Genomic DNA, 25,105 nt, shown 5'->3' with positions numbered 1-25,105 from the left:
TTCTTAGAGGGTCAACTGCCAACCTGCGGTGGTGGCTGACCTGAGAATGAGCCCCTGAGCCCCATGTTCATCTAGAACGAGGCTTCGGAGTGGGCGGCCAGGAGAAGATAGGGCCCTGCCTTCAGAGAGCTCCCAGCTGAATGGAAAGAGTCAGGAGAATCAGGCTGGAAAGTGGGGCTGGGGTAAGGAAGGCCTTCTTGTAGAGGCTGGAGAGGGAAAGGGGAACACATTCTGGGCGGGAAGACCAGTGTGAACCAATGTGGGGAGATGTGAATGAGCACCAAGTGTGTGTGCGTGTGTGTGTGTGTGCATGTGTGTGTAGGGTGTGGGGAGATGGGAATGAGCGCTTAGTGGGTGTGCTTGTGTGTGTGTAGGGAAGGACAGGGAGAGGGCAGTGTAGGGGACCTCAGAGAATATCAAGTCCAACTCTTTCATTTTCTTGGTGAGGAAATGAAGGTAGAGAAGGGAAAGGACATACATCTGGACAGATTGCTGTCGCTCCACTTCCCAGCTGGAGTCCAGGGTCTCCCTCAATTCCTGGGTTCTGAAGAGGGGTGTCAAGCTGAGCTGCCACAGGCCCTCCATTAACTAGTCCCACAGGGGTCTCGATGAACTGGGGCGGATGGTGAGCCAGGATGTGTGCCTTCAGGCCAGTGGAAGGCTGTGGGGCTAAACATTTTGTCCAAACAAATCTAGAGTGGCTGCTAACACGTGGACCTAATCTGCCTGGGCAGGTGTCCAAACCCAGACCCTTGACACCCAGAGAAGATTCCCTAACATTTTGCAACAGCCATACCAGAGAGGGCCCCAACAACCTGACCTAGAGAGGAACACCTCACCCAGACTGGGAACCTAGGGAAACAACCCCCACACCTGGACCACATACCTCTGGATCTGCTTCCATTGCACAGTTGGCCTGAATGGATCCCTACAACTGGATCCAGAAATTCAATGAAGATCCCACATCCAGAGAGGGTCCCAACACCCAGCAGATCCCAACCCTGCATCTGATAACATCTGATTGGCTTCCAACTCAGGCCCAGAACATTGTGACTGTAGCTAGCAGCCTGACCCAGCACGCTCTGAGCCTGTCCCAACACCGAACACACAGCCAGGCATCATCCGCACCCCATCCCCCACCCCGCCCCTGCACCCCGTCGCGGTCCGGCAATCCATCTTCAGTTGAGTTCATCCGGTCCTGAGAGATTTCCCAGGTTCCAAGGCTTTTTCTGGGGAAATCTGTGGTCATCCTCCAGATGCCTGGGAGAAACGGGGAGGAGACCAGGCCCGCGCCCTTTGCGGGGGAGGGCCGGAGACCCAGCTTGAGGAGTGGGCTTCAGCGGTTGCCTGCGGGTGGGCGGGGTGGGGGCGGACGCGCCAGCCGCCCCGCTTCGGCTCTGGGCGGAAACCGTGCCCCCTTGCGAGGCCCCCAAACAGCCCGCGGGGCGTTGGGCGCGGGGCTGGGAAATCCGGCGCCCGCCCTTGAAGCGGCCCCAAGTCGGGCGGGGTGCGGGGGGCCGCTGGCACCGCGGCCGCCGAGCAACGTGACCGCGCGGCCCGACTGCGGCCTCAGGTCCCCACCGGGACAAGGCGGCCTCTGTGCCGACGCAGCTGATCCTAAATCCCTTCCGGCTGACAGCCCGCGCCGGCGGGGGCCAGACGGCGTGGGAACCGGGTCGAGTGGGGCCGGGGGGCAGGTGGGCTTGCGGGGAGCGGAACCCAGTGGCGGGCGCCCCCGCTGGAAGCCTTCTGCTCCGGACAGGGTATTTCACTCCCCACCCCGAGTAGCAAGAGTTACCGCGATACCCAGACAGGGACACTGACGCTGGCATCACTAGACCGTATAGTCTCACAGCCTGTTTCTTGGTTAAAACCAGGGGTCTTAATTAGGCCCCGTGATAAACTACATACATTGTGGAGAGCTGGGAGGCATCATGGTCCCCATTTTATAAATGAGGGAAATGAGGCTCAAAACAGTTGAAGCCACAGGTCCAAGGTTCCCAGACAGCTGGGGTGAGGCTGGAGCCACCTCTGCTGACAACACGGGACAGCATGTGCATGCAGTCCTTGGGCTGGACCCCCTGGCTACCAGGCAGTTATGGAACATCCCATGGGGTGTAAACCGGTGGGTCCGTCCGGTCAAGGAGTTGCGTTTCTGGGTTCTTGAGTGTGATGGATCCAGTGAAGATGTGGGTTAGTCTTGGAGTGGACGGATGTGGGGCTGAGGCGGGCAGACAGAGAGAGGGAGACAGGCGTGGGGGTGGAGAGGAGCTCGGAGGGAAATGAAACAGGAGAATGGCTGCTGGGAGCCCCCTCTGCTCTGCCCTTAACAGCTGGGGACACAGATGGAGTCTGAGAGGCTGGAGAAAGGGTCATGGAGGGGTGATGCTCTAGAACCAACCTCACCCTGGCCTCTGGGAACAGGGTGGGGATTGTCTGGTGAATTCTCTGGAATTTTAAAACCTGGCGCCTTCTCTGGGCCGAGGGAGCCTGGCTGGGCTCTGGGTTCTGTTTAGCCCTTGTTGTCTCCCAGGACTGGGGCAGCTCAGGACTTTTCTCCCTTTCCCTAACTGATATTTGATCTAGACAAGCATCGTAGGGGCTCAGGGGGAGGAGGGAGCATGGCTCAGCCGGGGGGTGGGTGTCTGCCTAGTGTGCACATGAATCTCCGGGTGTGAACGTGCCTGTGTGTGCCTGCGCAGGGATGCATATCTCTGTGTGTGCCTCTGAGAACGGGTCTACGTGTCTGGCGGGTGGGCATATTGTTTCGGCGTGTGTTGTTTGTGTCTGGATCCTTTTGTCTCATCTGGATGTGTGTTATCTTTCTGGATCTACATGTTTGTGGCTTTACTGGTTTCTGTGAGTCTTTGTGTGTGGGCCTCCCTCCTGGCCCTCCCCATCAGGCCCTGAATGCCACTTTGCTGTCTGAGTGTGCGGAGGAATGTGGGGGGTAAGGGGAGAGGGGAGCACATGTCCTGGGCTACAGGCCTGCCGGGGATGGAAAACTACTGAGGCCTCCTGGGGATGGGCAGGCCAAGCCGGCCCAGAGCCAGGTTCAGCTGCTTTTGCCCTTCCAGGCTCCTCCCCTCCTTTCTCTGCAGGGCTGGGGACCTGCTGAGATGGGTCCTGCGTTAAGCAGGGAGCGCTGCCTCCCTTCCACCACTCCCCAGATGGCTAGCCAGGCCTCTGCCCTTCTCTGGGCCTAAGCATCCCTTGGAGTGGGGGAGGGGGGAGGGAGCAGGGGTGGGATTATTTTTCTCTGAAGCCCTTCCCAGCTCTGACATTCTCTCCATTGTGTGAGTGTTAGAGGGATTTAAAGAGGGTAACTTCACCACCATTCCAGGGACCGTGAACACATAGGGCCTCAGACTGTTAGAGCAAGGTGGGCTCCCAAGGATAGTCTTATCTTATCCCCGCAATCTTTTATTTATTTGTTTTTGACTGTGCTGGTCTCAGTTGCTGCAAGGGCTTTTCTCTAGTTGCACCTAGTGGGAGCTACTCTTTAGTTGTGCTGCATGAGAATATTCTGAATGTGCTGAATAAGAATATTCTGGTGGCTTCTTTTGTTGCAGAGCACAGGCTCTAGGCAAGAAGGCTTCCATAGTTGTGGCACTTGGTCTCAGGAGTTGTAGCTCCCAGGCTCTAGAGTATGGGCTCAATAGCATAGTTGCTGGAAGGCATGTGGGCCCCTCCAGGACCAGGGGTCAAACCCATGTCTGCTGCATTGGCAGGCAGATACTTTACCACTGAGCCACCAGGGAAGCCCCCCCCACCCCCGGCCCACCGGCCCCCACAATCTTATTCATGAAAAAAGTGAGGCATGGTTTGAGGTCTCCAGCTCACTCCACTCCCCCCGCCCCCTCTCCCACCCCCGCCGCCCCGCCTTACCTTCTGGAATGGCAAGGATCAGGCTTTCAGGTCCCCTGTCTCTCAGTTGATGGCCAGTCCCCCATCATACCTGCTTTTCAACATGACCTGCTTAGCATGGAGGGAGAAGCTTTGGAGATGGCCTTGAAGGATGGGAGGGCTTTGACGTTTGGAGACGGGGTCAAGCCAGACCAACACTCAGTGGCAGAAAGACACGAGTTGAAATGTGGAAGTGGACAGGTAAGGAGGGCAGTCAGGATGGAAAGCTAGGAAGCACCAGTTGGGCACGGTAGGTGACAGGACTGGAAAAGGTGTGTCTGAGGGTCCCCAAAGGCATTCGAACTTTATCCTCTAGGTGTTTCTGGCAGAAGAGGTCAATTAGCAGTGTAGCATAGTGGTTAAAGGCAGGTGCTCTGCAGTCAGATCAAACTGTATCCAAATCCCAGTTCTAAGACTTTAGTAAGGTGTATAGTTAACTATACCACCTTGAGTGCGTTACTTCAACTCTATATACCTGACTTTCCTCATCTTTGAAATGGAGAGAACAACAGTAGGTATTTTCCTTAGGCAGTTGTTGTGAGGAATACATGAATAAATGAGAGTACCGGTAAAGCCCTCAGTGTCTGACACACACTAAACACTCAGTAATAGCTATAATGATACTGATGATATAACCTGCATTTGGGGCCAGGCTGGAGGGAAAGAGAGTGAAGGCTTGGAGACCAGTGGGACGTCCAGGGGTGTCCTGCGGATGAGAGGTATGGAGGTCCATGGTGATGTCTTCTGAATGAGTGAGGGACCCAGGTGGAATGCTCAGAGGGTCTGGGCTGTTGCAGGAAAGTGTGCAGAATGCTCACATGGAGAGCTGTGGGTGTGAGCGAGCTGTCGAGGATGGCTTCACTGTTGTGGGAGTGGGTGGTGGGGCCTTCATCAGGGCTTGGGAAGAGGGTAGGTTGGAGAAGTCCTTAAGAGGTGAGTTGACCAAGACCTGGGGACAACTCTGTGTGGCCAGGAAGGAGGAGAGGCAGAGTCCAGGCTGTGCATTTGTGGTTCTAACTGAGTGGCCAGCACCTGGGAAGCTATTTTCAGAGTGGACGATGGAGGAGGTTCATGGGATGTGGGTGGGGATGGAAGGAAGAAGGGGCCCAGCTGTGTGGAGGGTGAGGTGGGCCCCATGGGGATTTGCTATCAGACCTAGAGCTCAGGGGCCAGGTTTGGGCTGGAGATGGTATGGAGGCCACTTGATAGGCCCATGGTGTGGGCGAGGTCATCCCAGGGAGGCCAAAGATAGAGAGGGGGGCCTCGGATCGCAGCGGACCCCTGGGAGAAGCAGCAACGGGAGGGATGAGGAAACTGAGGCAAGCTTTAGGCCGAGAGGGCGAGGGACGACCGTGCTCCGAGGAGGAGGGCGGATCAAGAGAGCCCCATGCTGGGGGACCTGGCAGGGGTTTAGGGAGAGAGAGAGGGGGGGTGGGGCGGTCGGGGGGGGGGGTGGGGAGCGGGCAGATTGAGGCTTGGAGGCCATTGGTTTTGGCAGTGAGGAGGCCACCATCACCAGAATGGAGAATGTGGGCTGGAGAATAGGGGGCAAAACCCAAGCTACAGGGAGATGAGGGATTAATGAATAGAGTGAGGGAGATGGAGACGGAGGCAGGTGTCATCCTGCTTCGAAGCTTGTTTGAGGAGAAGAGGGAGCCATGTGACCAGGCAACCAGACCAGGAAGGCCCTGGGCCTCTGTGTGAAAGGGGCAGGGGGGCCTCCCTATGTTTCAGTTGGAGGAACTGAGGCTCCCAGGGCTTAAGAGACTTGTACAAAGCCACAGTAAATTAATGTGGAAGATAGCCCAAGCTTCCTGACTCTTCACATAGCAATTTTTTAAAATGGACAATTGAAATAGTATAATACACACATCCATGGAGCAGGAAATGGCAACCCACCCCAGGATCCTTGCCAGGGAAATCCCATGAACAGAGAAGCCCAGTGGGCTGCAGTCCATGGGGTCGCAAAAGAAGTGGACACAATTTACCAACTAAACAACAACAACACACACACAAAAATAAAATATGCTTATTGGATAAACCTAGAAACACATGCACAAAGATACAAGGGGAAAATATAAAGCTTACCTGTAATTCTACCACCTAGAGATAAGCATATTTACCATTGCGTATTATCACCATCTGGGCTTCCCTGGTAGCTCAGTGGGTAAAGAATCCGCCTGTAATGCAGGAGACCCCAGTTCGATTCCTGAGTCAGGAAGATCCCTGGAGAAGGAATAGGGTACCCACTCCAGTCTTCTTGGACTTCCCTGGTGGCTCAGATGGTAAAGAATCCACCTGCAGTGCAGGAGGCCTGGGTTCAATTCCTGGATTGGGAAGATTCCCTGGAGGAGGACATGGCAACCCACTCCAGTATTTTTCCCTGGAGAATCCCCATGGACCAAGGAGCCTGGCGGACTCCATGGGGGTCACAAGAGTCTGACACGACTAAGCACAGCACAGCATGTTATGACTGTCCACTTTTCCCCTCTGTTGATACACAAAAATAGACACAGGGGTCAGGTACTTACTGTTTTGTAGATCACTTGTTTCATTTTTTTTGCCTTTTCATACTGTTCATGGGGTTCTCAAGGCAAGAATACTGAAGTGGTTTGCCATTTCCTTCTCCAGTGGATCACACCTTGTCAGAACTCTCCACCACGACATGGTTCATAGTTTCATTGAGTGCAGATGACACCACACTTATGGCAGAAAGTGAAGAAGAACTAAAGAGCCTCTTGATGAAAGTGAAAGAGGAGAGTGAAAAAGTTGACTTAAAATTCAACATTCAGAAAACTAAGATCATGGCATCTGGTGCCATCACTTCGCTTCATGGCAAATAGATGGGGAAACAATGGAAATAGTGACAGACTTTATTTATTTGGGCTCCAAAATCACTGCAGATGGTGACTGTAGCCTTGATATTAAAAGACGCTTGCTCCTTGGAAGAAAAGTTATGACCAACCTAGACAGCATATTAAAAACCAGAGATGTTACTTTGCCAACAAAAGTCCATCTAGTCAAGCCCATAGTTTTTCCAGTAGTCATGTGTGGATGTGAGAGTTGGACTATAAAGAAACCTGAACACTGAAGAATTGATGCTTTTGAACTGTGGTGTTGGAGAAGACCCTTGAGACTCCCTTGGACAGCCGGGATATCCAACCAGTCCATCATAAAGGAGATCAGTCCTGAATATTCATTGGAAGGACTGATGTTGAAACTGAAACTCCAATACTTTGGCCACCTGATGGAAAGAACTGACACATTTGAAAAGACCCTGGCACTGGGAAAGATTGAACGTGGGAGGAGAAGGGGATGACAGAAGATGAGATGGTTGGATGGCATCCCCGACTTAATGGGCTTGAATTTAAGTAAACTCTGGGAGTTGGTGATGAACAGGGAAGCCTGGTGTCCTGCTATCCATGGGGTCACAAAGAGTTGGACACGGCTGAGGAACTGAAACTGAACTGAACTGGATTGTTTCATTTGGCAACATGTCATGGATGATTTTCCACAGTAACATACAGTCCAAAGACTTCTTTTCTCTTCTAGCTCATAGACTGGTCAGGAAGTCAGGAGAAGGATGGGATCCTCTGACAGTCAATCAGGACAGAACAATGAGACTGTCTTATCAGAGTGTCTGGGGCTGCAGCTGGACACTAGACCAGGAGCCCACAGGACTGGCTCTTTGCGGGCCAGATTGGCCCCCTGCTCACCATGTAGTCTTGGATAATATATTTGCCCTCTCTGGACCTCAGAATCCCAGAATCACAAACGGATTTTATGAGCAAGTCTCTTCAGGGTAGAAATGACAAACAGACTCAAGGGATTAGATCTGATAGACAAAGTGCCTAAAGAACTGTGAATGGAGGTTCACGACATTGTACAGGAGGCAGTGATTAAGAGCATCCCCAAGAAAAAGAAATGCAAAAAGGCAAAATGGTTGTCTGAAGAGGCCTTACAAATACCTGAGAAAAGAAGAGAAGCTAAAGGCAAAGGAGAAAGGCAAAGGAGAAGAGGAAAGATATATCCATTTGAATGCAGAATTCCAAAGAATAGCAAGGAGAGATAAGAAAGCCTTCCTCAGTAATCAATGCAAAGAAATAGAGGAAAACAACAGAATGGGAAAGACTAGAGATCTCTTCAAGAAAATCAGAGATGCCAAGGGAACATTTCATGCAAGGATGGGCTCAGTAAAGGACAGAAATGGTATGGACCTAACAGAAGCAGAAGATATTAAGAAGAGGTGGCAAGAATACACAGAAGAACTGTACAAAAAAGATCTTCATGACCCAGATAACCACAATGGTGTGATCACTCACCTAAAGCCAGACATCCTGGAGTGTGAAGTCAAGTGGGCCTTAGGAAGCATCCCTACGAATAAAGCTAGTGGAGGTGATGGGATTCCAGTTGAGCTATTTCAAATCCTAAAAGATGATGCTGTGAAAGTGCTGCACTCAATATGCCAGCACATTTTGAAAACTCAGCAGCGGCCACAGGACTGGAAAAGGTCAGTTTTCAATTCAATCCCAAAGAAAGGCAATGCCAAAGAATGTTCAAACTACTGCATAATTGCACTCATCTCACATGCTAGCAAAGAAATGCTCAAAATCCTCTAAGCCAGGCTTCAACAGTATGTGAACCATGGATTTCCAGATGTTCAAGCTGGACTTAGAAAAGGCAGAGGAATCAGAGATCAAATTGCCAACATCCATTGGATCACAGAAAAAGCAAGAGAGTTTCAGAAAAACATCTACTTTTGCTTTATTGACTACTCCAAAGGCTTTGGCTGTGTGGATCACAACAAACTGGAAAATTCTTAAAGAGATGGGAATAACAGACCACCTTACCTGTCTCTTGAGAAATCTGTATGCAGTTCAAGAAGCAACAGTTAGAACTGTACATGGAACAACAGACTGGTTCCAAATTGGATAGGAGTACATCAAGGCTGTATATTGTCATCCTGCTTATTTAACTTAAATGCAGAGTACATCATGTGAAATGCCGGGCTGGATGAAGCACAAGATGGAATCAAGATTGTTGGGAGAAATATCAATAACCTCAGATATGCAGATGACACCACCTTTATGGCAGAAAACAAAGAAGAACTAAAAAGCTTCTTGATGAAAGTGAAAGAGGAGAGTGAAAAAATTGGCTTAAAACTCAACAGTCAGAAAACTAAAAATTCATGGCATCTGGTGCCATCACATGGCAAATAGATGGGGAAACAATGGAATCAGTGACAGACGTTATTTGGGCTCCAAAATACCTGCAGATGGTGACTGAAGCCTTGAAATTAAAAGACGCTTGGTCCTTGGAAGAAAAGCTATGACCTACCTAGGCAGCATATTAAAAAGCAGAGACGTTACTTTGCCAACAGAGGTCCATCTAGACAAAGCTATGGCTTTTCCAGTAGTCATGTATGGATGTAAGAGTTGGACTATAAAGAAAGCTGAGCGCCAAAGAATTGATGCTTTTGAACTGTGGTATTGGAGAAGACTCTTGAGAGTCTCTTGGACAGCAAGGAGATCCAACCAGTCCATCCTAAAGGAGATCAGTCCTGACTATTCATTGGAAGGACTGATGCTGAAACTCCAATATTTTGGCCGCCTGATGGGAAGAACTAACTCATTTGAAAAGACCCTGATGCTGGGAAAGATTGAAGGCAGGAGGAGAAGGGGATGACAGAGGATGAGATGGTTGGATGGCATCACCGACTCGATGGACATGAGTTTGAGTAAGCTCTGGGAGTTGGTGATGGACAGGGAAGCCTGGTGTGCTGCAGTCCGTGGGATCGCAAAGAGTCGGACACGGCTGAGTGACTGAACTGAACTGAACTCTTCAGGCCAGCTGCCATCACTGTGAAATGGTAGAAAGAGAGGCTGAGAAAAATCAAGTGACTCTGGCCATCATTATCCTGCAGGTCAGATAGCTCCTTTAAGTCTCAATTTCTTTATCTGAAAAATGAGAATCACATTTATCCACTCTGCCTGCCAAGACTCTGGTGAGAATGTAGGTAGATGAACAGTTAGGATGCCCAAGAACAATGACTGTTTTGGACAGTATTTGGACTCACCCATCTCACTTGTCATAGAGTAATCCTGTGAAGCAGGTTCTATTTTTGTGCCCTGTTTTTCTAGGTGAGGAAATTGACTTGGAGAGGTAAGGTCACTTGTTCAAGGTCAAAGATAGGAAGTGGCAAAATTGGATTCAAGCTCAGGTCTCCCAGTTACCAACACTATGGGTCTTTACACTGCACCGTTCTGATGTGTGGCACAGGCCTGAGCAGGAGGAGGACCGAAAGGGCTCTGGGATACTGAGGCCCATTGCACCCTTGGTTCTGCTGTTGTTTTTTCCTGGGCACCACCATCCGTGGGGAGTGGCTGCCCTCTGGTGTTCTAAATGTGACTTGTCCCGACAAGGAGGAGAGTTGGCAACTTGCCTGTCTCAGAAGTGGGGTGGGATGAACTTGGAACAACCGCAACTCGTCCTTTCAGAGTTTGGAGGTTCCGGGAAAGTCAGTGCACACTCAGTCTCACTGAATGCGAGGCTGTTCCACTGAGGCCGCTGGGTGGAAGCTTCGTTGATTTCTGCCTGCATCTGCCTCTCACCTGATGTCATTTTGCAGGTAAGTGGCCACATTCTGTTTCTGACTTGAGTGCTAGTTAGGAGGGTGTTGCATTCTTCTTCTTTAAACTCTGCATTAGTGTTTCATAGGCACTTCTGTATCTACACACACTAGAAAAAATTAGAATTGTTGCCATCCTTGTGGGGCAGCTTTTATTCTGGGTCGATGAAAGTTTTGGCATTGGACTGGCATCAGATTGCCAAGTGGTGGGGGCCACACCCAAGGATGTGTGCTTGAAAGGGCTTTCTCACGTTAGTTCCTTGTATAGTCACCATAACCTCATGAAGAAGTTTTTTATGATCGTTTTACATATGAGGAGATAGGCTCAGGATCCACTTGGACTTGTTTGAAGCCTGAGAACTTTGAGAGATGCCACACTGCCTCCCTGTGGCAGCCTTGTGGGCTGATCAGCCTGTCCAGCTGCCTGCCAAATGCAGAGATGCGCTTCTTTCTTTGTGACTGAAGGTGCCTGACGCAACCACATGCTTCACCTTGGAGGGAGTATTCCGTAACACCCTGTTACTATAGCTACTCGGTCTTCCAGAGCTTTGCCTTCTACAGGCCATTGACTGTAGCCAATTACGGGTGATATTTTTTCCCACTGGTAAATTCTGTCATTTATTGGAGAATATTTACGAATTTTTCACAAAATCTCTCAAAAAATAAGAGAGGATGGAACACTTTCCATCTCATTCTATGAGGCAGTATTACTCTTATACCAGAGCCACACAGAAGACATCACAAAAACAGAAAACCTCAGGACCACATCCTCAATGAATATAAATGCAAAAAATCCTTAACAGAATAGTACCAAGTTGTATTTGGCTACATTTAAAAAGGCTTATACAACATGGCCAAGTGAAGTTTATCCCAGGGATGGAAAGTGGGTTTAATACCCCGAAATTTATGTAATACACAACATTAGCAGAATAATGGACAAATAGTACATAATCATCTAAATAGAAATAGGAAAACAAAAAAAGCACATTTCAAAACCTTATACCTTTTCATGATAAAATCACTCAAAAAGCCAGAAATAGACAGGGACTTCCCTAATCAGACAAGGGCCAGCTACAAAAACGTCCCCACAGTTAACATCATACTTGATGTAAAAAACTGAATACCTTACAGGTGATCATTTAAGTAACTGCGTGCCAGGGACCAGTAGTGTCCCCTTTTCCAATATCAATGAGGTCACGACTACTTTTGCATCCAAACAGATTGGAAAACAAATTCCAGAACTATTTGCAGCATTAAAGACTTTCAGAGTTTAGTTAGGAAGATAGAAGCAATTCTATGTATTCTGGGAATAAAGGCTTTAATACAGAATTAGGGGCTTACCCAACTGTGGAAACAGCCCATCGCGCGGGGGGAGTGGAAATCAAGGAAACTGTTGCTGAAGGTCAGAGAAGCTTACACACCAGATCTCTTCTTCAAGCAGTGCATGGTTCTCAAAAGCTTGCCTGGAAACCGCTGCCAGTCTCAGGAACCTCGGGGAGGCTCCAGTCCTCTTGGTCTACAGTGGCAAAGGGGGCAGTTCTCAAGAGTTTATGTGAAGCTTTTGTGACACTCTTTTCTAGTCATGTGTTTGGCTGCAATCACTAGAGAATAATGGTTTCTACTTTGCCTATCCCTTCCAAATCTTGTGTGAATTCTCTTATTTGGCAAATTCTAATCTGGAACCATATAGGAAAGGGGATTCCAGGAAATGTAGTTCCCAGTCATAGAATGGTGTGGCTGCTACTGAATACAGACATGCACTCATGGCAAAGACAGAGGCACAGGTTCACTCTTTTGCCTCTGGGCCAAGGTAATTGGCTCTGCTTTTCTCTGACTTGGTATAATAGTCTGCAGGAATTTTGCAGAGTATCATGATGTTCACTATATTGTTGCTACTGTGGTTGTTGTTGAGTCTCTAAATCATGTCCATCTCCTTTGTGACCCCATGGAATGTAGCCCACCAGGCTCCTCTGTCCATGGGATTTCCCAGGCAGGAATACTGGAGTGGGTTGCCACTTCCTTCTCCAGGGGATCTTCCTGACCCAGGGATCGAACCTAAGTCTCCTGCGTTTGCAGGTGAATTCTCTACCACTGAGCACCAGAACCGGGGAATACAGCACCCCGTTCACTGTATTAGTGGCCTTCTACTCATAGACCCATGAGCAGGAAATGTCAAGAATTCTAGATACCCTCTAGATGGGAGATAAACTTCATGAAGTTTCAGGGGTCTGCTACTTGGTAAAGTATTTTAGGGACCCTCTTGTCTTAGAGCAGGAGTTGGCTAATTTTATCTTTAAGGGGATGGTTAATAAATATTTTAACCCTTGCAGGACATAAGGTACCTATCACCATACTCACTTTTGCCACTATGGTGTGAAGTCAGCCATAGACAATAGGAAAACAAATGGATGTGGCTGTGTTCCAAGTAGAACTTCATTTACAAAAATAGGAGGAGGATCGTATTTGGCCTTTGGACAGTTTTGGCCACCCCCTGTCCTAGAGAAGACATTCCTTCTAAGGGAAAGGACAAATTGTTGCTCCTCATACCTCTCACCGCTGAGAAAGGGGCACAACACTTGGCTGTATTTTGATGGTATTAATAGCATTTATCACACTTGGGAATGTTGCTTTGACCTTTATCAGGTGACTCAGGAGACTTCCAGTTTCGACTCGTGCTTGAGCTCAGTCATGCCTGACTCTTTGCAACCCTATGGACTGTGGCCCACGAGGCTCCTCTGTCCATGGGATTTTCCAGGCAAGAATATGCGAGTGGGTTGCCATTTCCTTCTCCACTGGTTTGACAAGGATCATGGAAAAGAGGGTTGGCAGCTGATCTAGGCTGTGATGCCAGCCGTTCTGGTGTGTCAGCCATTTGACCAGCAGATATGATAGTGCCCATGGTGTCTATGTCTATGGTGAGGACACTCTGCAGACTGCTAAATTCCAGTGGACAGTCTTGTGCAGATTTCTAGGTTTTAAAGCAGGGCTATGACTTCTATGCTGGAGAGACACTCTCAGTTTGAAAAATATTTCCTGGCCTGCTACTGGGCTTTGGTAGAGACAATGTTTAATCACAGGATATCAAGAGACTGTGTGATTATAGCTGCGTATCATGAACTGATTTCACTGGATCATTACGTGTCCATTGAGTCATAAGACTGAGTGGACACAGCAAGTCTGATGAAAATAATCATTTAGGAGTCATGAATAAATTACAAAGACAGGTGTCCCAGACTCTCACGTCACCCACCAATGCAGCTTATTCTATGACATCATGAAGGGGTCCCTATGACCAACTGATGGCAGATGAAAAGATTTGAGCTGGTTCACTGATGGTTCAGTGTAATTTGCTGGTGCATGCTAGAAAGGACTGCTCCTGTTTACAGACCTTTCAGGGATGGTCCTGAAAGACAAAAGAGTGAAGGCGAATGCTCTCAGTGGATAGAGCTAAAAGTGACACACTTGGCTATGATTTCCTGTAGAGGTGTAGCCCAAGATAGCTTCACATGCTAATTTCTGGGCCATGAACCATGACTTAGTCAATTAATCAATGGCTAACAAGGAATAAGACCAAAAGTTTTGGGGAAGAGTTATGTGGATGTACTTCTGGGGTGAGCATAAAGCATGCAGACCTCTATGTCTTACATTAATGTCTTCCAGAGAGCATCCACTTCAGAAGAGACTTAAAAACCACCATCACCGCCACTCCCGCCACATCCCCTCCACCCTTGCCTCTCTCCTTGGCCATCCTAGAATTTGCCAGGTGAGCCCAAAGATGTTGACCATGGTGGCATGGGTGAAAGTTTTGTGTGGGCTCAACTACATTGACTTCTTCTCAACAAGGTTGACTTAATGCTTGTATTTCTAGCCTTGGAGAGTGATGCAGAGCCCTTGATATGGCATCACTCTCCAGAGAGACCTGCCACCTACCTGACGGCTGATTGACCACATTGGATATCTTATATCTTGGAGGAGGCAGCGATTTCTTTTTGCTAAAATGAATGATTTGATAGATTTGCATTCTCTGATTGCATAATCTTCACCAGTACTATTATCTGATGTCTCACAGCATGCTCATCTCTTACATACTGCCTCAGGTTAAGAGCCCTGTTTTATAGCAAAGGAAAGTAGGCAATAAACTCATCACCACATGATTCATTGGTAAATATAACCCATGACCTAGGAGTAGTTGGTCTGATGTAACAGTGAAACAACTGAGTAAAAGTTCAGCCAAGGCACCAGCTTAGGGAAAATACCTTATAGGGTTATAGTGCTGTTCTTTACATGTGGTATATGTGCTGAATCAATATATTGCTGCATCCTTAACATGCATCATGGACCTGCATCCTTAAAATATGCAGGTCCATGGGTATAAGTTGGACTGGCTCTCTCATTATCAATCCTAGTGACCTGATTATGAAAAATCTGTATTTGCCATTTCTGAAAAAAAAGCAGGGGAGGAAAACAGTTCCTCCAGGGGACACAGTAAAAATTTCATTGTATTTGAAGTTGTGGTCCCCACTTAGCAGTTTTAGCTCCTCATGCCAGAGGACCAGCAGTAAAGAAAGAGGTTACCAAAGAAGCAGTGGTAATTGACTTGATTAGCATTAGGACTTGGGGTTGCTACTACACAATAAGGGCAGAAAGCAATATATCTGGAACTCAGGAGAATCATGGGACATTTCTCGGTGATTCAATGCCCAGTGATAACCATTAATGGTCAGTTGCAGCATCCATGACCTGAAAAAGGCACAGCAACTGCAGACTAACACCCTCTAAGGATGAAGCTCTGGGTCACCCCTCTAGGCAAGCAACCTAGACCAAAGTACTAGTTGAAAGTGAAAGAAATCCAATGAATGATGATGGCTATCAAATAGCCTCAGGATCAACTGCAGCTTTAACTGGAGACTGGATCTTGGTTTGCTAACCTTATGTAAATCATTTTGGGGATAGCACATCTAACCATTGTCTTTTGAAAAAACTTGAAATATAATTCATTTACAAGGTTATTTTAGTTTCAGGGGTACCACATAGTATTCAATATTTTTATGTGTTATGAAATGACCACCACAATAAGTTCGTAATGTTCCGTGGGACAATAAGTGTTCCATGGGACACACCTCGAATAATGAGAGACAGCAGATCAATGGCTCCTCCTTCCTGTTTCAGGATGTGGTGTTCTCCACAACCTGCTGGTAAGGTATTCCGTGTGACCGAGCAGTCGCCTGTTCTTTCTGGGGAAAGTGTGGCTGCTTTTGTAATATACTGCCTTGTATATGCTTTCTTTTCTCCCCTGCTTTTTTCCCTCACTTTTGCTGCCTGGGATTATACTTCCAAGGAAAGACTGATCAGGTAAACTTTGCCTCACATTCTGATTTGTAGGGGACCCAGGCTAAGACAAGTAGAACTTCAGTGGGAGTTCTCACCCAGGAAGACTGGGTGAGAGTTGTTTGTTTTTTATTTTAAAGATTTTAAAAAATATGGACCATTTTTTCAAGTCATCATTGAATTTGTTACAATATTGCTTCTGTTATTTATATTCTGTTTTTTTTTTTTTTTTTTTTTTGGCTGTGAGGCATGTGGGATCTTAGATCCCCAATCAGGGATCAAATCTGCACTCCCTGCATTGGAAGGCAAAGTCTTAACCACTGGACTGTTGGAGAAATCCCAGTTTTTTTTTTGTATTTTAAAGAAGGCTATTGTAGAAAGCAACAGAAATGGCTTCAGTAACTAAGACAAAAGTGAGGGAATATTTTCAAGGAATGTAATTCAAAGAAACAAAAGACTGAACAAGCCATAGAGTGAATGGGACCCAGGGAAGATCTGTTGATCTATGCTGCAGAACTAATGGATGGTATCTGTGGCAGTTTTAAAAGATGCATGCAAATTTTTTTTGATACTCCTTCTTTCAAAAAGTGGAGCCCAATCCTGTCTTATATCATGTCGGCTGTACTTAGCAATTTACATCTAATGAGTAAAATATGGCAGAAATAATGGCCTGTGACTTCTGAATCTAGGCCATAGAAAACACTGTGCCTTTCCCCTTGATTTCTCATTTATCACTTGATCTAGAGGAAGCCTGCAGGACTATCTAGCAGCCCCGTGGAGAGGCCCTGGGTGGTGGGGTCCTTCCTGCCAACAGCCTTGTCAGTGGGCCATCATGGGAGTAATTCCTCAGTTCCAGTCAAGCTTTCATATGACTGTAGCTTTGGTTGACATTTTGACTGCAATCCTGAGAGACCCTGAGCAGGAAGCATCAGCTAAGGACCACTTGAATTCATGACTTATGTTAACTTCAAGGTTAATGGTTGTCATTTTAAGCCAGTGAGTTTTGGTGTAATTTGTTTTGCAGCAGTAGATAATGAATACAGTATCTTTAAGATATCTTCAGTGATTATTGGTCTTGGTGAATATTATTAGTAACTACTAATAATATTAATAGTAGTAGTAATATCATAGTAATAGTAATCTTATTAGCAATAATAATATTAGCAGTAGTAGTATTATACTAATTATTATGCTAATAATATAATTAGTATTATTAGTCCCATCTGCAAAATAGACATAGTAATTGTACCTCACTCATAGAGTTGTTTACAAAGCTATAAAACGCACAATATAGTGCCTAGAACAGAGAATTCAGTAGATGTTACTACTACTATTAGCAGTCATCATCGTCGTCTCAAGATTCAGATTCCTAGGAAAGAATCTGGTGGACTTAGCTTGGCTTATGTGCCTTCCTCTTGAGCAAGGGAGCAGAGGGGACTGATTGAAAATCCTACCAGGCCTGTATTTCCTCAAAGAAAATTAAGGTGCCGTTGCCAGACAAGCAAAAGCAACACTAACTACAAAGGGTGTGCATACTTTAAGGTTTCTTATACATAAAATTGCTTCCAAATGGCTTCCCCCCAAATGTATCAATATATATGTACTTCTGCCAACATGAGAGCATCCTTCTCACTCCACCTTTGCCAACATTGCTATTATCCCAAAGAAAAGAAGAGCCAGTTTAATGGGTGAAAAATGATACCTTGTTGCTTATGTCTATACTTCTTTACTAGTGAATCTGAATGTTTCCATGTTTTATTGGTCATTTGTATGTCTTGTTTGTTGAATTAAGGAACGCTCATCTAAAAAGTGGGATATAGAGCTATTTCCGTTGACTTGGGTGCTTTATTTATGTGCTAATGGTATCTATATTCTAACATATATTACAAATCTTTCTTCAGTATATGTTGTTTATTCTAATTTTGTTTAATGAAGCCTTTCGCTCATGATGTTAAATTTTTAAGTGAGAGTGATCGAGCTTTTAATTTGCTCTATTTCCTGCTATGTGTGGTCTTTGGGGGAAGTCTGATCTTGCTGGCAATCTTGGAAGGTGGGTGGTACCTGTAAGTTCAGCTGAGAGATGAACAGTAGTCTTTTTTTTTTGTTTTTGGTAGTCTTAACTTATACCCGAGAAGGCCAGAAAGCAAAGGAGTGGTCATTATTACCAGCCAGTTTGTTATTGGCTTTTCAGAACACAAACTTGCATGCCTTTCACCTTTTGCTGGATTGTCAGACCTACATGGGAATCCCCAGCTCACACATGAATTGTCGTCCATTCAAAGGGGACAGTATCTTAGAGGAGAGAGACAAAGCTGAGCGATCACAACAGAGGGTCCTCTTGAGGTAGAGCCCATGAGCGATAAATTGAAACAAAGGTACAGTAAGAACTCTGAGGGTGATACAACTAAACTTCAACAAAGATTTTCCCGCACTGCAAGACATAATTTCTAAATTAAAAAACTTGTCAGGAATCTCCTGGCGGTCCAGTGGTTAAGACTCAGTGCTTTCACTGTGGTGGCCCGGGTTCAATCACTAGTTGGGAAAAAAGATTCCACAAGCCGTGCAGCACAGCGGGGAAAAAAAAAAAGGCAAATTAATTAAGAACTATGATCACAGATGAGAACTGATTTAACATTCTGATTGATGCTTAAATTAAAAAATTCTCATGATGCAGAGTAAAAATACAAAGAAATTGAAATCATGAGTGAAAAATGATGGCTGACTCAAATGATAGGACTGGGAAGCTTGAACATGCTAATAATAGGAATTACAGAGTGTAGAAAAGGAAAATAGAGAAGTCATACTTAAGCACAAATAGAAAAATACAGCTTTGTCCAGTTGAATGTGGGCTTACTTGGCCATTGAAAAACCCAGACAAATTCCAGTCCTTTGGCCTATATGTGAAAAATGTGTGTGAGTATAGATAATCAGATGGAAAAGAGAGATTTTAGATGAAAACCTCCTGGATTTTAAGAAAAGGGAGCCTCTAGATGTAAAGCGCTCAGCTAATCTTAGGCATGATTTTTTTTTCAAAGGCAAAAAGACACTAAATTTTAAGGATCAAGAGAAAAAAAATCTTACAAACTCTTATAAAAAGATCAGGTTACCTACAGAAGGAAAAAAGACTCTGACTTACGTTGGATATTTCTTTTCTTTTCATTTTATAATAGTTATTATTTTTTGGTTGCACCAGGCCTTCGTTGCTGCACTCAGCCTTTGTCAAGCTGTGTGAGTAGGGAGACGCTCTTTGTGCAGAGGCTTCTCGTTGCTGTGGTCTCACTGGTTGTGAGCACAGGCTCTAGGTGTAGGTTTCAGTAATTGCGGCGCCTGGGCTCAGTAGTTGCGGTGCATAAGCTTAGCTGCTCCGAGGCACGTGGAATCTTCCAGACCAGGGACTGAACTTGTGTCCCCTGCATGTCCAAGCAGATTCTTAGCCACTGTACTTCCAGGGAAGCCCTGGATATTTCTTTTATAACAGTTAAAGAGAAAACGTGGTTGAATGTCTACAGACTATTGAGGGAAATAGGCTCTGTGATTAAATAATCCTAACTAAATCCAGCAAGGACAGGATCCATCTGGCAGTACAAAAACAAAACAAAACATTTTTATTTCTTTAAAAAAAAATTTAGTTGTTTCTCCTCCATAAGTGTATTTATACAAGTTTAAAAGTTATACTCCATTTAGTTATTACAAAATTTTGGCTACTTTCCCTGTGTTGTACAATACATTCTTATAGCTTATCTTACACCCAATAGTTTGCACCTCTTGATCTCCCATCCCTATACTGGCCCTCCATCCTTTTCCCACTGGTAACCACTAGTTTGTTCTCTATACCTGTGGGTTTGTTTCAAAGGAAAACATTTTCAAACATACAAGGATTCAGAAAAACTACCACACATGGTCTCTACCTAAGGAAAATATTTTGTCAAATTCAAGATTGAATTAGAATAGAGTCTCAAGATGCAAAGGAGAACAGTCCAAGGGACAGCGGTGAGCAGGCTCCATGACACACATAATTAAGATTAAATGGATGATAATGATGTGCCTGGGAACTCTAGTATTAAGCGAAGAGGGTTCTTGAAACAGAAGAAACACATGATTAGGCAAGACCAAAAATAGACTGTCGTCTTAGAAATTATCTTGCTCCTTGTGATTCTGTTTATGGTTAGATAAGAATTGGTATAAAACTGTATTGCCAATTATAGGCATGAATGTGGGCTGGCAAGAACTGAAATAAAAGCAAACTGTCTTGGAATTAAAGTCACGATAAGAACAACCAGACAAGATGGGGGAAAAAGAAGACAAAACACAATCAACCAACTAGATCTAACAACATATACAGCATGCTCTACCCAACAACAGCAGGATAACATTCTTCTCAAGGGCATGTGGGGCATTTTCCAGGACAGAGTGTATGTTAGGCCTCAGATGCAGTCTCAGGGGATTTGAAATTTCATACGAAGTATCTTCGTTGACACAGCAGGATGAAGTTAGAAATCAGTAACAAGTAAAATGGGAAAATTCTCAGATTTGTGGAAATTAACACACTCAAACAATCAGTGGATCGAAGAAGAAATCACAAGAGAAATTAGAAAATATTTAGAGATGAATGAAAACAAAAACACATGTCAAAACTTATGTCAGTCATACCTTAATCTTTAACATTAAAAGAAAAAACTTATCAGATATAGTGAAAGTGGTGCTAAGGAGAAGTTTATAACTATAAATGTCTACAGTAAGAAAAGAGTGATCTCCAGTGAACAACCTAACTTTACAATTTAAGGAATTAGAAAATGAACAAACTAAAACTAAAGTTACTGAGAGGAAGGGAATAATAAAGATTAGAGCAAGGAATGTCCCAGCAGTCCAGTGGTTAGTTAGGACTCTGAACTTCCACTTCAGGGGCCTGGGTTCCATTCCTGGTTGGAGAACTACTAGGTTGGTCCCAAAGTAATTGCAGTTATGGACCAAGAATTCTAAATCATTATAACTAGGCTCAAACACATGTTTATTAATCAAAATAGAAACCATTAAAATCAACACATTTTTGCCAATGAGAAATAGGGTTGTTTATTTAGCATAAAAATCCATGCTTTGGAATTCAATGGAATCTTGGAAGCATTTTCTGCCTCCTACTGGTTGTGGAAGCATTTTTCCTGCAAAAAGGTGTCAAGATGCTTAAGAAGTGGTAGTTGGTTGGTGAGAAGTCAGGTGAATATGGCAGATGAGGCAAAGTTTCGTAGACCAATTCGTTCAACTTTTGAAGCATTGGTTGTGCAATGTGCGGTCAGGCATTATTGTGGAGAAGAATTGTGTCCTTTCTATTGACCAATATCTGCTGCAGGCATTGCCGTCTTGGCGCATCTCATTGATTTACTGAGCATATTTCTCAGATATAGTGTTTTGCCAGGATTCAGAAAGCTGTAGTGGATCAAACAGGCAGCAGATCACCCGTGACCATGACCTTTTTTTTTTTGGTGCAAGTTTGGCTTTGGGAAGTGCTTAGGAGCTTCTTTGGTCACTGTTCGCATTTTTTCCCCATCTATTTGCCATGTAACAGTTAGAACCAGACATTGATCAACAGATTGGTTCAAAATTGGGAAAGGAGTACATCAAGGCTGTATGTTGTCACCCTGCTTATTTAACTTATATGCAGAGTACATCATGTGAAAATGCTGGGCTGGATGAAGCATAAGCTGGAATCAAGATTGCTGGGAGAAATATCAATAGCCTCAGATATGCAGATGACACCACCCTTATGGCAGAAAGTGAAGAGGAGCTAAAGAGCCTCTTGATGAGGCTGAAAGACGAGAGTGAAAAAGCTGGCTTAAAACTCAGCATTCAAAGAATGAAGATCATGGCATCCAGTCCCATTACTTCATGGCGAATACACAGGGAAACAATGTAAATAGTGACAGACTTTATTTTCTTGGGTTACAAAATCACTATGGAGAGTGACTGGAAACATGAAATTAAAAGACGCTTGCTCCTTGGAAGAAAAGCTATGACAAACCTAAACAGCATATTGAAAAGCAGAGACACTGCTTTGCCAACAATATAGTCAAAGCTATGGTTTTTCCAGTAGTCATGTATGGATGAGAGAGTTGGACTATAAAGAAGGGTGAGTGCCAAAGAATTGATGCTTTTGAACTGTGGTGTTGGAGAAGACTCTTGAGAATCCCTTGGACTGCAAGAAAATCTAACCAGTCCATCCTAAAGGAGATCAGTCCTTAATATTCATTGGAAGGACTGATGCTGAAACTCCAATACTTTGGCCACCTGATGCAAAGAGCCGACTCATTGGAAAAGACCCTGATGCTGGGAAAGAGAAGCCAGGAAGAGAAGGGGATGACAGAGGATGACATGGTTGGATGCCATCATTGACTCAGTGTACATGAGTTTGAGCAAACTGCTGGAGATTGTGAAGATCAAGGAAGCCTGGCATGCTGCTAATGCATGGGGTTGCAAAGAATCAGACATGACTGAGAGACTGAACAACAAATTTGCCATGAAGTGATGGGACTGGATGCCATGATCTTTGTTTTTTGAATGGTGCATTTAAACCAGTTTTCTTTAAAAACATGTATATACGAGTATATATAAAATAACTAATGATAACCTACTTATAGCATAGAGGGGAAAATGGTAATATCTGTTTGTAGGACATATATTAACATGCATTCCAGGGACTTCCCTAGTGGTCCAGTGGTTAAGAATCCCCTTGCCATTGCAGCAGACATGAGTTCAATTCCTGGTCCAGGAAAATCCCACATGCTTCGGAGAAACTAAGCCCGTGTGCCACAACTACTGAAGACCATGGGCCTAGAGCCCATGGACTGCAGCAAGAGAAGCCACCGCAATGAGAAACCCTCACACTGAAACTGGAGAAACCCCCAGTTGAAGCAACTAGAGAAAACCTGCGTGCAGCAACAAAGATGCAGTGCAGCCAAAAATAAATAAATATATATACAAAATTTAAAAATGCTTTTCAATATGCATTAGGTGCAGGCTAATCCTGTTTGATTCCACTTACAGCAGATACCTAAAATAGTCAAATTCGTGGAGTCAGAAAGTATACTGGTAGATGCCAGACAAGAGGGTGGGAGTGGGGTAGGGGAGGGGAATGGGGAGTTGATGTTTAATGAGGACAGAGTTTCCATTTAGGAAGGTAAGAAATTAGGTGTTGAGGCATCCCGAGCATGGATTGGAAAAGAATTTCCAGACAGAGCATTTCAGAAGGTAGTGAGTTTATTCAGAACAAAGAGCAGAGATAATGTGGACACTGGGAGCACAGTGGCCCGACTTCCTGAGTTGACAGTTTTGGGGGGTAAATAGCCAATTTTTATAACCTCAAGACAAAGAAAATTACTCCTGGAAGGTTGGTGTTAGGTGATTGATTGGGGCACAATAGAGTGTTTACTGGAGTGGGCACCTTAGCCTAATTGGGAGTCAGCAACCAGTCCATCCTAAAGGAGATCAGTCCTGGGTGTTCATTGGATGGACTGATGCTGAAGCTGAAACTCCAATACTTTGGCCACCTGATGAGAAGAGCTGACTCATTGGAAAAGACCCTGATGCTGGGAGGGATTGGGGGCAGGAGGAGAAGGGGACGGCGGAGGATGAGATGGCTAGATGGCATCACCAACTCGATGGACATGAGTTTGGGTGAACTCCAGGAGCTGGTGATGGATAGGGAGGCCTGGCATGCTGCGATTCATGGGGTCGCAAAGAGTCGGACACGACTGAGCGACTGAACTGAACTGAACTGAACTGAAGCTTGTTAGTGGTGATCAGAGGGGCTTTTGGCAATGAGACTAACCCAGTGGCTCAGATGGTAAAGTGTCTGCCTACAATGAGGGAGACCCGGGCTCAATCCCTGGGTTGGGAAGATCTCCTGGAGAAGGAAATGGCAACCCACTCCAGTCCTCTTGCCTGGAAAATCCCATGGATGGAGGAACCTGGTAGGCTACAGTCCACGGGGCCACAAGGAATCGGACACACCTGAGCGACTTCACTTTCACTTTTTCCTTCACAAAAGGGCTCAGACTTCCCTGGTGGTTCAGTGGTATAGAATCCGCCTGAAATGCAGCAGCCGCAAGAAGATGCATGTTCAATCCCTGAGTTGGGAAGATCCCCACGACGAGCCTGCCGGGGTCCAGCCCCAGCTGATCCAGGGTATTCGAAGGAGAGATGGCATAGGCGACCTATTTATTTAAATATTTATCAAAGATATAAAGAGTAATAGGATGAGGATAGCTCAGTAGGAAAATTCAGTGGAGAAAAGAGGCTGAATAGCTTGGTTTACGTGGGAGACCAATAAAACTTCAAGACAAGAAGTTTGCACCACTTACGTAGGCCGCAGGCGTCCTTCCGTTCTCCCGAAGGAGAGGAGACACTGAGGCCTCCCTGGTCAGATCTTAGAAGCCCAGGCATAATTAGCAAGCATGGCGGGTTCCGAGCTCCAGATGGAGACTCAGCCAGAATTTGGGAGAGAGAGCGACATGGGGAGACCAAGTTTCAGTGAACAAGGCCCGCACTTTATTTTCCAAAGTAGTTTTTATACCTTAAGTTATGCATAGAGGATAATGGGGGAAGGGGTGGAGTCATGCAAGGACAGCAGTTCCTGGTTCTAATTGAAGCCAGGCTTTCAAACTTCATATGCAAAAGTTCAGGTGATTTACATCATCTTCTGGCCAGGAGGCCTGTTAACATTTTAAGAAACTTATATTTCTCTAAAGGTGATTATTCCAAAGTCAGGCACCAGCCTCCAAAAAAGCACTGGACAAAGCTGCATTCCTATAGGGCAAAGGTGAGGTGGGCTCAATCAAGAAAAGAATTAACTCAAGGGTCCAAGGTTACAAACATTGAGGCTGCTACTTACATTTCTATACACCCATTATATCAATCAATACACTGCCAAGGACACAGTAGGTAAGGAGTATGGAGACTTAGCAGCAAACATTGGCCCAATAAGTGAAAAACCCTTCACCGATACAATTTCTAATCAATCTTTTAACTACTCAAAGGAATCTGTGTTTAGACAGTTTAGAACATCTCCTGCCTCTCACAGCTGGGAGGCTCTGAACAATCACATGTGGCCGGAAAAACCTATTCAGGCAGGCTAGAGGATTTCCAAAGGAGTTTGTAGGTTAAACAGTGTCACACCCAGGAATTATTAACTGGAGCTGTAAGCTAATTCATTTTTCAGAGAGAGGTAGTAGGGGACAGCCCCCCGTAAAGTCA

At 45.5% G+C, this 25,105-nt stretch overlaps 1 long non-coding RNA gene across 2 annotated transcripts in view; it reads left to right on the top strand.

The window, feature by feature from the left end:
- Positions 1 to 10,389: 10,389 nt before the first annotated feature.
- LOC139182270 (uncharacterized) overlaps positions 10,390 to 25,105 on the top strand; it is a 45,849-nt gene continuing 31,133 nt past the window's right edge. For both annotated transcript variants that reach the window (XR_011565920.1, XR_011565919.1), the window contains exon 1: positions 10,390 to 10,534. This is a non-coding gene — a long non-coding RNA (uncharacterized lncRNA). The remainder of the gene's footprint in view (positions 10,535 to 25,105) is intronic.

This window comes from Bos indicus, chromosome 3 (genome assembly GCF_029378745.1).
Source record: "Bos indicus isolate NIAB-ARS_2022 breed Sahiwal x Tharparkar chromosome 3, NIAB-ARS_B.indTharparkar_mat_pri_1.0, whole genome shotgun sequence".
NCBI lineage: Eukaryota > Metazoa > Chordata > Mammalia > Artiodactyla > Bovidae > Bos > Bos indicus.
Note: the sequence above shows the minus strand (reverse complement) of the source record. Positions and strands in the feature narration are given on the sequence as shown.